We start from the raw sequence: 13,608 nt of genomic DNA, 5'->3' as shown, positions 1-13,608 counted from the left end.
CTGAGTTCCGGGGAGATAAACTGCTGTTAGATCTGTCAGATGTGTCTGAGCCCATGACATAATCGGCTCCACCTCCCTCAGAAGGGACAAACTGCGAGTGCCTCCTTGTCTTTTTATGTAAGACACGGCTGTCGTATTGTCCATCCTTAGAAGGACTGACGACCCCTTTACCAGATGGGTGAAGGCTTGAAGGGCACAGAAGGCTGCACGGAGTTCCAGGATATTGGATACTACCTTTCGAGATGGGAAATCCCACTTCCCTTGAGCTACTTCTTTCAGGCAAAGGGCACCCCAGCCGCTGTTGCTGGCGTCGGATGTAACTGTGATCCAGGAGACAGGGGCTATTGAGAGACAATTGAGGAGATTTTTCCGCAGAAGCCACCAGAGGAGGCTGTCCCTCATTGACTGAGTTATCCGGATTAATTGGTCCTGGGGCCTCGGATCCCATTGTTGGAGAAAACCCCTCTGGAAAGGACGCATTCGCCATTGTGCCCATCTGACCATGGGCGTCGTGGATACCATGGTGCCTATAATTTTGAGACAAAGTGAAGCTTTGAGAAAAGGGGACTCCAACGCAAGACGAACTCTTTCCCGGATGACTGGGATTTTTTCTAAGGGTAGAGAAATTGTACTCTGGATCGTATCGAACTGGGCACCGAGGAAGACTAGGGACTGTGTGGGTTCTAGATGACTCTTTTCCCTGTTCAAAAGCCAGCCGAACTCGGTCAAAGTAAGGATAACTTGAGCCCGATGTATCAATATCTGTTCCCTGTTCTGTGAAAGTAACAGCAGGTCGTCTAGATAGTGGTGTAGACGGATGCCTTTCATTCTGATTAAGGCCACGACAGCCAGTAAGAGCTTTGAAAACACTCGCGGCGATGTTGTAAGCCCGAATGGGAGACACGTGAACTGTAGGTGAACACTGCCCACTGCAAACCGAAGGTATTTCTGAAATTCTGCCGCTATGGGCACGTGGAAGTAGGCATCTTTCAAGTCGATTGACACAAGCCAGTCGCCTGGCAGAATGGTCTGACGAATTGTGAGAAGTGACTCCATCTTGAATTTTTCCTTTTTTATAAAGGTGTTCAAATGCGTCAGGTCTATCACTGGCCTCCAAGAGCCGGACTTCTTCAAAACCATGAACAGAGGTGAGTACATTCCCTGAAATCTTTCTGCCGCTGGCACTTGTATAGCGGCGCCCTGGGACAAGAGAGTGTCTGTGTATGTTAGAAGGATATTTCTCTTTTCTTCTGAGTGAGGCAGAGTTGTGGGGACAAACTGAAGTATAGGAGGGTTGACAAAGGACCAGGTGTGACCTAGGGATACTGTCTTGACCGTCCAAAAGTCTTTTATTGAGGCTGCCCAAACGTGCCGGAATTGCAGAAGCCGAGCTCCAACCCGCTGCGTCTGAGCGATCCCAATATCAAAAGGACTTAGGGGTGTCACGGTTACCCGAAGTTGCCCCTTTTGTGGGTTTTTGACCCGAAGGTTGGTTTCTTCTCCAATTTTTCCTGAACTCTCTTCCCGGCTTGTATCGACGAGCCTCTCTAGCACGATCTTGGTCTTGCCTAGGAAAAAATTTCCTTTGGTTGAAGGGACGACGGTCCTGGGGAAGGAACCCCGATTTACCCCCTGTGGCACGGGAGATAGCGCTGTCAAGTTTGTTCCCGAACAGGGAAGACCCTTGAAAGGGAATACGGCACCATGCCTGTTTAGAGGCTGGGTCGGCTACCCAAGGACGGAGCCATAGGGCGCGTTTAGCTGTAACAGATGAGAGCATGACCCGCGCCACTAGGCGGATAATGTCAAGGGAGGCCTCACCCAGGAAGGCAGCAGCCATTCTTAGTTCGTGAACTGGTAGGTCTCTGACCAGAAGACCAGGCATGTTTGACAGAGTAGAATCTACTTCATCCGTCCAAGTCTCCATTGCCTTGGAGAGGGCTGCAAGGGCCAGTGCTGGTTTACACGCCATACCTGCTGTGATATATATGCGTTTTAAATCTGTATCAATTTTCCTATCCAGAGCATCCTTAAAAGAAACTGTGTCTTCCAAAGGAAGGGTAACATGTTTAACCAGTCTCATTAGAGCGGCGTCTACCAAGGGAGCAGACTCCAGGTGTTTCACTTCTTCTCGTTTAAACGGGTACATCTTTGATACTTTGGAGATTAAAGAATTTTTCCTTTCAGTGGTGGTCCACTCATCAGTAATCATTTCACTGAGTTCACCCAAAAGGGGAAAGCTAGGACGCTCCTTCTTGAGGTGTTTAAAATATTTTCTCTGTTTGTTAGGAGATTCCACCGGGTCTTCCCATTTTAAAGCGACTTTGACTGCCCTTACCAGATTTGGGACTAGAGAAAAGTCAAATCCTGTGGAATTGACAACACTCTCCACCTCACTAAAGGAGGACATACTTGAGGAACGATTGCGCTGAGATGGGCCCGGAACCTCAGAGTCATCCTGTAGAAGGACTGGAGCTGGGACTACAGGTGAGAGAATGTCACCAGTGGGATCAGGTTTATTCAGGGACTCCTGGACCACCTTCCTGACCAGAGCTTCAACTTGTTGGTCACTATCCACCCTTTCTCTTGCAGCACGAGAATAGCAGGGATCACAAAGAGATTTCCCTTCCGGGACCTGGGCCTTGCACCCCCAGCAAGATCTTCTTCCGGAATTGCTGGAATGACGGTGGGAATGGCGGTCAGAAGTGGATCTATATTTTTCCCCATGATGTTTGGAGGGTGACCTGCTCTTTGGTCGCTTAGAGCTTGACCTGGAATGATGGCGATGTGATCTAGTGATATCAATGTCTTCGTGGACTGAGGGCTGATGATCAGACCTAGAAGGGCTGATGGTGAAAAAAGAAATCAGGAAAAAAACATGATAAAAAAAAAAAAAAAAAAAAAAACCCAAACAGACAGGCAGAGGAAAGAAAATTTCCATCCTACCTGCGGCGTAAGGGTTGGCCACCGGGGGGCGGTGATACATCCATAGTGGTGAGGAATACACTGCAATAACCATTAAGATAACCATAAGAGTAAGGCATAGGCAATACAACAGCAGAGGAAACTGACAGTACACAGGACAGAGTGCCACAGGGCACCTTACCTTGTCCAGTCAAGACCTGTGCCTGGAAATCCAAGGAGCATCTAGGAGTTTCCCCAAAATCAGCTGTCACTGACAGCTTTTTAAAATTGCCGCCCTTGATGATGTCACCGCGCCCCACGCACACGCCACGCGCCTGCGCTGTGTGCGGCGTGACCCTGAATGCCATGTGCGCATGCGCAAACCGGCAAATAGGCGCTACTGCGCATGCGCGAGCCGGAGACTCGCGTGCGCGCGCACACAACCACAAGGAAGCTGAAGGAGGAAGGAGTGGAACGCAGCATGCGTTCCAGAAGCCATTAACCAAAACGGTAAGGCTAAACGGCGCAGACACACAAACACACATAAACAGCTGCCATGTGTAGCAAAAGAAAGACAATACATTACCAATCCATCCGGTCCAGCCTGGGATAGGGAGCAAAGATACATCACCTGGGCATCGTTTGTAGGGAAAAAGGGCCTCCTGCTAATAGCCAGGATGAATGACCAAAGTTGCTTGCCAGCCAATGGCTGGATAATAAGCTCCACCAGGAATCAATTTGTACCGCACACTCCACCCTGCTAATAGCTGGGACTTGTTGGACTTCAGTACACATACTCTCCCATAAATATCACCAGGACTGAACTTTAAACTAACATATAAATATATAGGTCCTAGGAGGAGGACAAAAAAGGAACACTGTCCATGGCCAGGAAGCAAAGCTTTATGGGAGTAGGGTCCTATGAGGTATGAGAGGCGGGGTTAACCCACACGTAGGCTGCCATGGAGTCTGTCAGGAAACGACGTTTTTGAAACTTCAATTTTCAAAAACGACGTTGCCTACACACCATCGTTTTTTCACAATGCTCTAGCAAAGCGAGGTTACGTTCACCACTTTTTTCCATTGAAGCTCACTTCATAACTAGCTTCTGGGCATGCGCGGGTTTAAAAACGTTGTTTTAAACGTCGTATTTGCTACACACGGTCAATTTCTGTGAAACTACGTTCTGAAAAATAAAGCATGCTTCAATTTTTTTTGTCATTTTTCACAAGACATAAAACAACGTTTTCCCCCACACACGGTCATTTAAATTGACGTTTTTAAAAATGTCGTTTTTTTTTCAGCACATAAAGCGATGGTGTGTACGCGGCATAACACATGAATATGCTTTGATCTAAACCATTCCATTGTAGCTCTGGCTATATGTTTAGGGTCGTTGTCCTGCTGGAAGGTGAACCTCCGCCCCAGTCTCAAGTCTTTTGCAGACTAACAGGTTTTCTTCTAAGATTGCCCTGCATTTGGCTCCATCCATCTTCCCATGAACTCTGACCAGCTTCCCTGTCCCTGCAGAAGAAAAGCATCGCCACAACATGATGCTGCCACCACCATGTTTCACAGTGAGTCTTGTGTGTTCAGGGTGATGTGCAGTTTTAGTTTTCCGCCACACATAGCCTTTTGCTTTTAAGCCAAAAAGTTAAATTTTGGTCTCATCTGACCAGAGCACCTTCTTCCACATGTTTTCTGTGTCCCCCACATGGCTTCTTGCAAACCGGACTACTTGTGTTGTTTTTCTTTCAACAATGGCTTTCCTCTTGTCACTCTTCCATAAAGACCAGATTTGTGGCGCACAACTAATAGTTGTCCTGTGGACAGATTCTCCCATCTGAGATGTGGATCTCTGCGGCTCCTCCAGAGTTACCATGGACCTCTTGTCTGCTTCTCTGATTAATGTTCTCCTTGCCCAGCCTGTCAATTTAGGAGGACAGCCATGTGTTGGTAGGTTTGCAGTTGTGCCATATTCTTTCCATTTTTGGATAATGGATTGAACAGTGCTCCATAAGATGTTCAAAGCTTGGGATTTTTTTAAAATCTAACCCTGCTTTACAACTTTATCCCTGACCTGTCTGGTGTGTTCCTTGACCTTCATGATGCTGTTTGTTCACTGAGGTTTTCTAACAAACCTCTGAGGGCTTCACAGAACAGCTGTATTTACACTAAGAATAAATTACACACAGGTGGACTATTTATTAATTAGGTGACTTCTGAAGGCAATTGGTTCCACTAGATTTTAGTTAGGTTTATCAGAGTAAAGGGGGCTGAATACAAATGTAAGCCACACTTTTCACATATTTATTTGTAAAAAAATAATTAAAACCATTTATCATTTTCCTTCCACTTCACAATTATGTGGCACTTTGTTTTGATCTATCACATAAAACCCCAATAAAATACATTTAAGTTTTTGGTTGTAACATGACAAAATGTGGAAAATGTCAAGGGGTATGAATACTTTTTCCAGGCACTGTATTTAAAAAAATGGCAGAGCTAGTCATCCTGTGAAAACTGACATTTTTATCGACTTTTTTTGGATGTTATGATTGCAGCTTGTGTGCCCAACTCAAAAAACTAGGACAAGCATCAGGTTTTACCAACACACTAGACGGCAAAGATCAGCAGCTGTTTCGGAAGTGGGTCTGTTCTGTCATCACATCTATTTTTCATGTTCAGTACAGTACATGCATGCTCAGTGATGTGTCAGCGTAACACTTCCAAGTGATTATTACCTCTCGCAGAGGTCACAGTCCTTTCCAGGGCCGCCATCAGGAATTATGGGGCCCCTTACACAGCTTCAGGCATGGGGCAGAGAACCGGGGGGGGGGGGGTGCTGCCCAAGAAAAATATATTTAAAAATAAAAGGGGGGTAGCCATCCGGGGCGGCCCTGGGGACCTCTGGGCCCTTTAATAAAAAGAAAAAAAAGAAATAAAAAAAAATATATATTTTTTTTTTAAAAGGGGACCCCTGGGGACCTCTGGGACCTTTAATTAAAAAAAAAAAAAATACACACACAAATTATTATTTTTTTTTATAAAAAGAAATTACAAAAAAGGGGGGTTGCCATCCGGGACCTCTGGGCCCTTTAATAAAAAAAAAAAGAAACCTCTGGGCCCTTTAATAAACAATACAAAAAAATATATATAAAAAAAATAAAAAAAAAATAAACATTTATAAAAAATAAAAAAAAGGGGGTTGCCATCCAGGGCCCTGGGGACCTCTGGGCCCTTTAATAAAAAAAATATATAAAACAAAAATAAAAAAAATAAACATTTATAAAAAAATAAAAAAGGGGGTTTGCCACATGGGGCCCTGGGGACCTCTGAGCCCTTTAATAAAAAAAATATATATATATATATATATATATATATAAAAAAAAGAAATAAAATAAAAAAAAATGTAATGCTTTTATAAAAAAAAAGGGGAAGTCGGCACGACGCTGCGCTAATTACAGGCAGTGAGATATTTCCCGATCTCTGCAGCCGAGCATCGGGACAATGTCTCCCTGCCTGTGATTAGCACAGCGCCGTGACGACTTCCTGGTGGGCACTGCACGTGGAGTGTGCGAACACGCCGGAGCTCATCCCTACTCCTCACCTTCACAAGATTTTGCAGCGAGAGAGAGAGAGAGAGCGCATACCAGCCAGGTGTCCTGCATCCTGACCTTTTTCCCGGGATGTAGTAATGTAGTAATGACTCTTCAACGTTCCTTGTGCCCCGAACATGCAGAGTGTGGAGCAAGATGCCGGGCACTGGTACGCATGCATTCCAGCACCCAGAAATTAAAGGAACAGATATCTCCACCCACAGTACAAGCAAAGTCCTGGCCTGGAGGGAGAGAGCAGCATGAAAAATGTCCCTTACACAAAAGCCGGTGATCAGCTTTTTTTCTCCTCACGCTGTCAGCGTGAGAAAAAAAAAACGATTACAGAGCTTTGTTTACATCACGTGATCAGCTGTCATTGGCTGACAGCTGATCACGTGGTAAGGGGCCGGGACCGGTCCCTTACTCGGATCGGTGATCACCCGAGTCTCAGTGACCCGGTGATCACAGCGCGCGCCGTGTGCACCCTGCACGGGGAACGCGCAAAGGGGAGGACGTCTCTTGATGGCCTACCGGCAATTCAGGTCCAAACTGTAGCCGTCGTTCGGCTATAGCGCAGACGCCTATTGGTTAAATCAAAATGTTCTTCTTTCTGTAGCAGTAAACCTCTATCAATGCACAAGAAACAATTAATTCCCATTTTGTAACTACTTTTCCAAACTTCACCAGCTGTCTCCTTTTACTCCAAAACCTTTACCACCCCCTCTGTCAACGGCAACATTTGAAGACGCTTTCCAACCGAAACAACTCATGAACTTTTAAAAAACCAATAAACTTTTTGCTTACGCTTTCATTTATTTGATGAATACACCTGGGGCGAATTGAAAAATCCTTCACATCAACAAAAGCAAACACAAAAAAAGAAAAACTCACACGCATTAAATATTTATTACCAAGTCGAGAAAAAGATTTTGAGGGCAAAGGCAAAAGAGATGAGGTTGCAAGCTGCAGAAAAATAATAAAACATTTAATTGAATCATTCTTTGCTTGATATGAAAGAACCCGGAGCCATCCTTCCAGCACAAATCTTTTTTTCTGTAAGTTTTACTAATTTGATATATGCAGCGGGTAATAACTTAATAAGATGAGATGTGGCATCGCGCCGTGCTAGGCGAGATGAAAGTGGAGGGAGGCTGAAAAAGTTTAGAGAAAGTTGTGGGAAGAGAATAGAGGGAAGCGGTAGGTGTAGAGACCTTTACGAAGCCGCTAAAGTGCTGATTATGTTTATTTTGTCAAAAAAAAAACTAAAAAAAAAATGATCTTTTATATTGTACCAAACAATTGTTTATATACTGTAAATCAAAACCTGTGCTGCGCTACCAGTAAATATTGATATTATTATAGTGATATTAATCATATATAAATATAAATATATATATATATATATATATATATATATATATATATATATATATACATATATATACACACACAAAAAAAATTAAACCCCAAAAATGATATATATATATATATATATATATATATATATATATATATATATATATATATATATATATAAAGTGACTACTATTAATCTCGTGATGCAGTGCTTGATAAAAACAAAGGCAAGGTACTCACAAACTTAGGGCCAGATTCACGTAGAATCGCGGCGGCGTAACGTATCGTAGACACCGCCACAAGTTTTCATCGCAAGTGCCTGATTCACAAAGCACTTGCGAGAAAACTTACGCTGGCGGCCTCCGACGTAAGCCCGCGTAATTCAAAGGGGCGTGTGCCATTTAAATTAGGCACGCTCCCGCGCCGGACCTACTGCGCATGCTCCCTTTTGAATTTCCCGCCGCGCTTTGCGCGAAGTGACGTCATTTTTTCGAACGGCGACGTGCGTAGCGTACTTCCGTATTCCCGGACGTCTTACGCAAGGAGGAATATTTTTTACATTTCGACGCGGGAACGACGGCCATACTTTATACAGCACATACGTGTGCTGTGTAAAGTTAGGGCACATAAAACGACGACTAACTTTGCGACGGCAAACTAGACTAGCGGCGATGTAGCGAACGCGAAAATCCGTCGGGGATCCGCCGTAACTCCTAATTTGCATACCCGACGCTGGTTTACGACGCGAACTCCCCCCAGCGGCGGCCGCAGTACTGCATCCTAAGATCCAACAGTGTAAAACTATTACACCTGTCGGATCTTAGGGATATCTATGCGTAACTGATTCTAAGAATCAGTCGCATAGATAGAAACAGGGATACGACGGCGTATCAGGAGATACGCCGTCGTATCCCTTTTGTGAATCTGGCCCATAGCACTTAAGCAGTTCCGGCTATGCAGATATTGGACAGTTCCTAAGAATAGCATGATGGCTGTGGGATGACGTCTGCAGACAGAGCTCTGCCCCTGTACGCGTTGCGTCAATAGGCGTGGCTTCTTCTTTGTGTTTTTTTGCATTCAAATTTATTACCCGCTTACAAAAAAAATGCATTTGCATTATTGCTGCATAACTACCATGTGACATAACAAATTTCAATGAATGCCATTTTATTCTCTATGGTCTCTACTAAAAAAATATATATAACAATATAATATATAATATTTGGAGGTTCTGAGTAATTTTCTAATAAAAAATTATGATTTTTACATGAAGGAGAGAAATACCAGACGTGTCCCGGGCTGGAAGTGGCTAAAGCTGAAGTTCAATCTGCTTCTATTTTCAGGTTCATCCCATCGCTCTCCATTAACCTGCTAAGGAAATATGTTAATAAAACTTTTGCTTTCATGACATACATATTTTATACCCATTTTAGATACTATTATACTATAATATGTGGCGCTTACTCAATAAACAATGAAGAATGTGATAAATCCTCAAATACAATAAAATGCAAAATTCCAAAGTGACAGTGTAAAATTTATGCTAACAAATGACTTTTCTTCACACACAATAAAAAATATATATGATGATTGATTTCTTCATGCACCATAAAAGGTGCCACGGCGTTTTTAACCACCTCAATACAGGGCACTTTCACCCCCTTCCTGCCCAGGTCATTTTTCAGCTTTCAGCGCTCACACAATTTAAATGAAATTGCGCGGTCATGCTACACTGTAACAATGTGAAATGTTTATCATTTTCTTCACACAAATAGAGCTTTCTTTTGGTGGTATTTAATCACTTCTGGGTTTTTTAATTGTTCCAGAAAAAAAAGACCGAAAATGTTGATAGCAAAATATGTTTTTTTTTCAATAAATTTTGTAAATAAGTAATTTTTCTCCTTCACTGATGGGCGCTGATGAAGCAGCACTCATAAGCAATGATAGGCTGCACTGATGGGCACTGATGAGTTGGCACTTATGGGCACTGATGAGGTGGCACTTATGGGCACTGATGAGGAGGCACGAATATGCCACACTTATGGGCACTTACAGGTGGCACTGATAGGCGGCACTGTTGGGCACTGATAGGTGGCACGAATAGGCGGCACTGATGGGCAGCACTGATAGCCAGCACTGACTGGCATCACTAATTGGTGGCACTCATTGCTGGCACTGGTGGGCACTCAATGCTGGCACCGCAGTACATTTACACCGTTTCCGTAAGGCATTATCAGGCCTAAAGTTATTCCATCTATTAGATGGAATAGTAATGTTAAAGTATGGCCGCCGTTCCCGCTTCGAGATTCAAAATTTTTACGTTGTTTGCGAATAGCGATTTACGTCGTTTACGTCCACGTCTAAATCAATAGGCCCGTGCGGCGTACTTAGCCGCAATGCACACTGGGAAATGTAGGCGCCGGCGCATGCGCAGTTAAAAAAACGTCAAAAACGTAAGGTCAAGCCCCATTACCATAAAACACGCCCCCTTACACACATTTGAATTAAGCGCCCTTACGCCCGCCCGCTTTAGGCTACGCCGCCGTAACTTAGCAGGCAAGTACATTGTGAGTCATGTACTTGCCTAGCTAACTTTCGGCGGCGTAGCCTAAACACGCTAAGCTACGCCGCCGCAAGTTTAGGCAAATGTACCTGAAGCTACCTATTTGTGACAACAGTAAAAGTGAGCAAAAGCAACAGTGTAAAGTTGTTTTTTTAAATTCAAGTCCCCAATTCCTCCCGTGCTAAAGCGCATATATATTTACGCGATGTAATATCTTTTATGTTGTACAAAAAATTGGGTTATGTATTGTGTTTGTTTTGCATTACAATTTAAAAAAAGTGTATTTTTTCCCAAATTTGCGTTTGAAAAACTGCTGTGCAAATACTGTGACATAAAAATTGCAAAACACACCAATTTATTCTCTATGGTCTCTGCTTTATTAAAATACATCATTTTTGGGGGTTCCAAGTAATTTTCTAGCAAAAAAAAATGATTGTTACATATAAACAAAAAGTGCCAGAAAAGGGGTGGTCTTTAAAGCGGTAGTTCCCCCTCCAAAAAATTGTTACCCTTAGATTGATGCTCGTTTTGTCTAGGGGAATCGGCTAGTTGTTTTAAAATCGAAGCTTTACTTACCGTTGTAGAGAGCGATCTACTCCGCCACTTCCGGGTATGGGTCTTCGGGAGCGGGCATTCCTTCTTGATTGACAGTCTTCCGACAGGCTTCCGACGGTCGCATCCATGGCGTCACGAGTAGCCGAAAGAAGCCGAACGTCGGCGCGGCTCTATACGGCGCCTGCGCACCGACGTTCGGCTACTTTCGGAAAATCGTGACGCGATAGATGCGATCGTCGGAAGCCTGTCGGAAGCCTGTCAATCAAGAAGGAACGCCCAGTCCCGCAGCCCATACCTGGAAGTGGCGGAGAAGATCGCCCTCTACAACGGTAAGTACAGCTTTGTTTTTAAAACAACTAGCCGATTCCCCTAGACAAAACGAGCATCAATCTAAGGGTAACAATTTTTTGGAGGGGGAACTACCACTTTAAGTCTTAAAAAAAGTTTTTTTCCATTTATTTTTTATTTTTTAAGTCTCGTGGGAAAAGTGAAAGGTGATCACTAGAGTGAGCTGTTCCATGGAGAGAGACCCGGCTGTCACTCCTGTACAGAGTGCACAGCTGTTAGAGAAGTCCAGCGAGCTGGAGGAAAGGGGCGTCACTGATTGTGTAAGAGATCGACACTCTTGGGTCCCAAGTTGCCACCAACACCACCGGTTCTGGACTCCAGAGTTTGGAAGGAGGATAATCACAGAATGCTTGGTGGTTAGAGACCACAACTTCCTTCCCCACTTCTTAAAGGGACAGTATCACCCCCAATTTGGGATGTAATTTGGGTACTTACACCCTGTACAGTGGGATCCATTTAATCGTGAGCGCTACACTGCAGGAAGTTTTGGACTCAACTATTAAACTGCACTGGGAAGTGAGAAGGGTTTGGAAAGACTGAAGGACTTTTATCTTCCTGTACCACCCCATTAGTTAGGACCTCCCCGGATTCAGGGTTCAGGTGGAGAGATACATGGTCCTCTCATAGTTTGGAGTATGGTACAATTTTGCTTGCTGTTATTGTTGAGGTTACCGTTCTTTTCCTATTGTTGCCTAAAAGAGTGTTTATCCCCAAAAAATCCTTCTTTGTCAGATTTGGTGTGTCAGAGGGTATGGCATTGTGGGAAGGGTGGTTGTTATCGGGAATCAGGGATCCATACATCAGTGGTTCCTTTGGGGATAAGTGCTACATATTCAAGCTGAGAATCTTATATTTGGGGGCATTCCCCAGATTCGCTACAAAGAGCTACACCAAAGGGCAAAACTTTTTTTAAATAAGTGGGTTGGGGCATTTTAAGTGCAACCTATCAAATCATCTGGGAGGTCAAATCATAAGACAAAAAGTACATGTATAATGGAGCCTCGTTTTCCACCTCCACCCAAAGAATGATCTACACCCAAAGATACAAAATAATCATATGCAATAAGTCATATTTACCTAAAGAGGTTGTAAATCTTCCTGTATTATTTGTACCTATAGGTAAGCCTAGAATGCGCCGTTTTACTGTATACTGTGCTGATCATGTAATCGGCGCATGCGCTCTGAAGGAACGGCCACCCATGCCGTTTCTTCAGAAGTGTGTGACATGACTTGTGGAGTGACGTCACGCAGCAGGAACGCAGGCTTCGTTTGGAGGTAAGCCTTTACAGGGAAGGAAAAAAATATATATTTGAGAGTTTACTTCCTCTTTAAAGCTGAACTATACCATTAGTCCAGCGATGCGGCATCCTGGAGATTACCGTTGATTATAACACATGGAGGAATTCTGAGCAGGAGGCACAGGAGCAAAGGACAGCAGGAAGACACTGCCTTACCGATCTCCAGGGAGGAAGGCAGGTGTGCTGGTGAGTGACACACAGTCAGGAAGACTGAGAGGCAGCCTGAGAGGACTGGGTGAGAGAGCAGTATGCGATGGATGCAGAGTCAGTCAGGAGGACTGTGATGGAACGGGCAGGAGAAAGGGGCATCTTCAGCCAGGTGGGCTGGAAGTGCCTGAAGAGTTGGTACTGGGAGCAGTAGCCACAGGAGGAGGACATCTGTGCACTAGAACTTTCTAAACCAAAGGGGCCTGTGGTCCCTGCCTGTAAAGGGCACTTGCTACTGCTCTAACTGAGCCGATTGGGAGGAGGAGTTGGAGTAGATCAGCAAGCAAGTTTGTGCAGGAGGCAGAGGAGTGTATATACAGTTGCAAGAAAAAGTATGTAAACACTTTTGGAATGATATGGATTTCTGCACAAATTGGTCATAAAATGTGACCTGATCTTCATCTAAGTCACAACAATAGACAATCACAGTCTGCTTAAACTAATAACACACAAATAATTAAATGTTACCATGTTTTTATTGAACACACTGTGTAAACATTCATAGTTTAAGCAGACTGTGATTGTCTATTGTTGTGACTTAGGCCCCATACACACGGGAGGATTTATCCGCGGATACGGTCCAGCGGACCGTTTCCACGGATAAATCCTCTCGAGGATTTCCGCGGATTTCTATGCGATGGAGTGTACTCACCATCGCATTGAAATCCGCGCCGAAATCCTCTGGCGATGACGTGTTGCGCCGTCGCCGCGATTATGACGCGGCGACGTGCGCGACGCTGTCATATAAGGAATTCCACGCATGCGTCGAATCATTACG

The sequence above is a fragment of the Rana temporaria genome, chromosome 8 (assembly GCF_905171775.1).
Source record: "Rana temporaria chromosome 8, aRanTem1.1, whole genome shotgun sequence".
Taxonomy (NCBI): Eukaryota; Metazoa; Chordata; class Amphibia; order Anura; family Ranidae; genus Rana; species Rana temporaria.
This window is presented reverse-complemented; position numbering follows the sequence as displayed.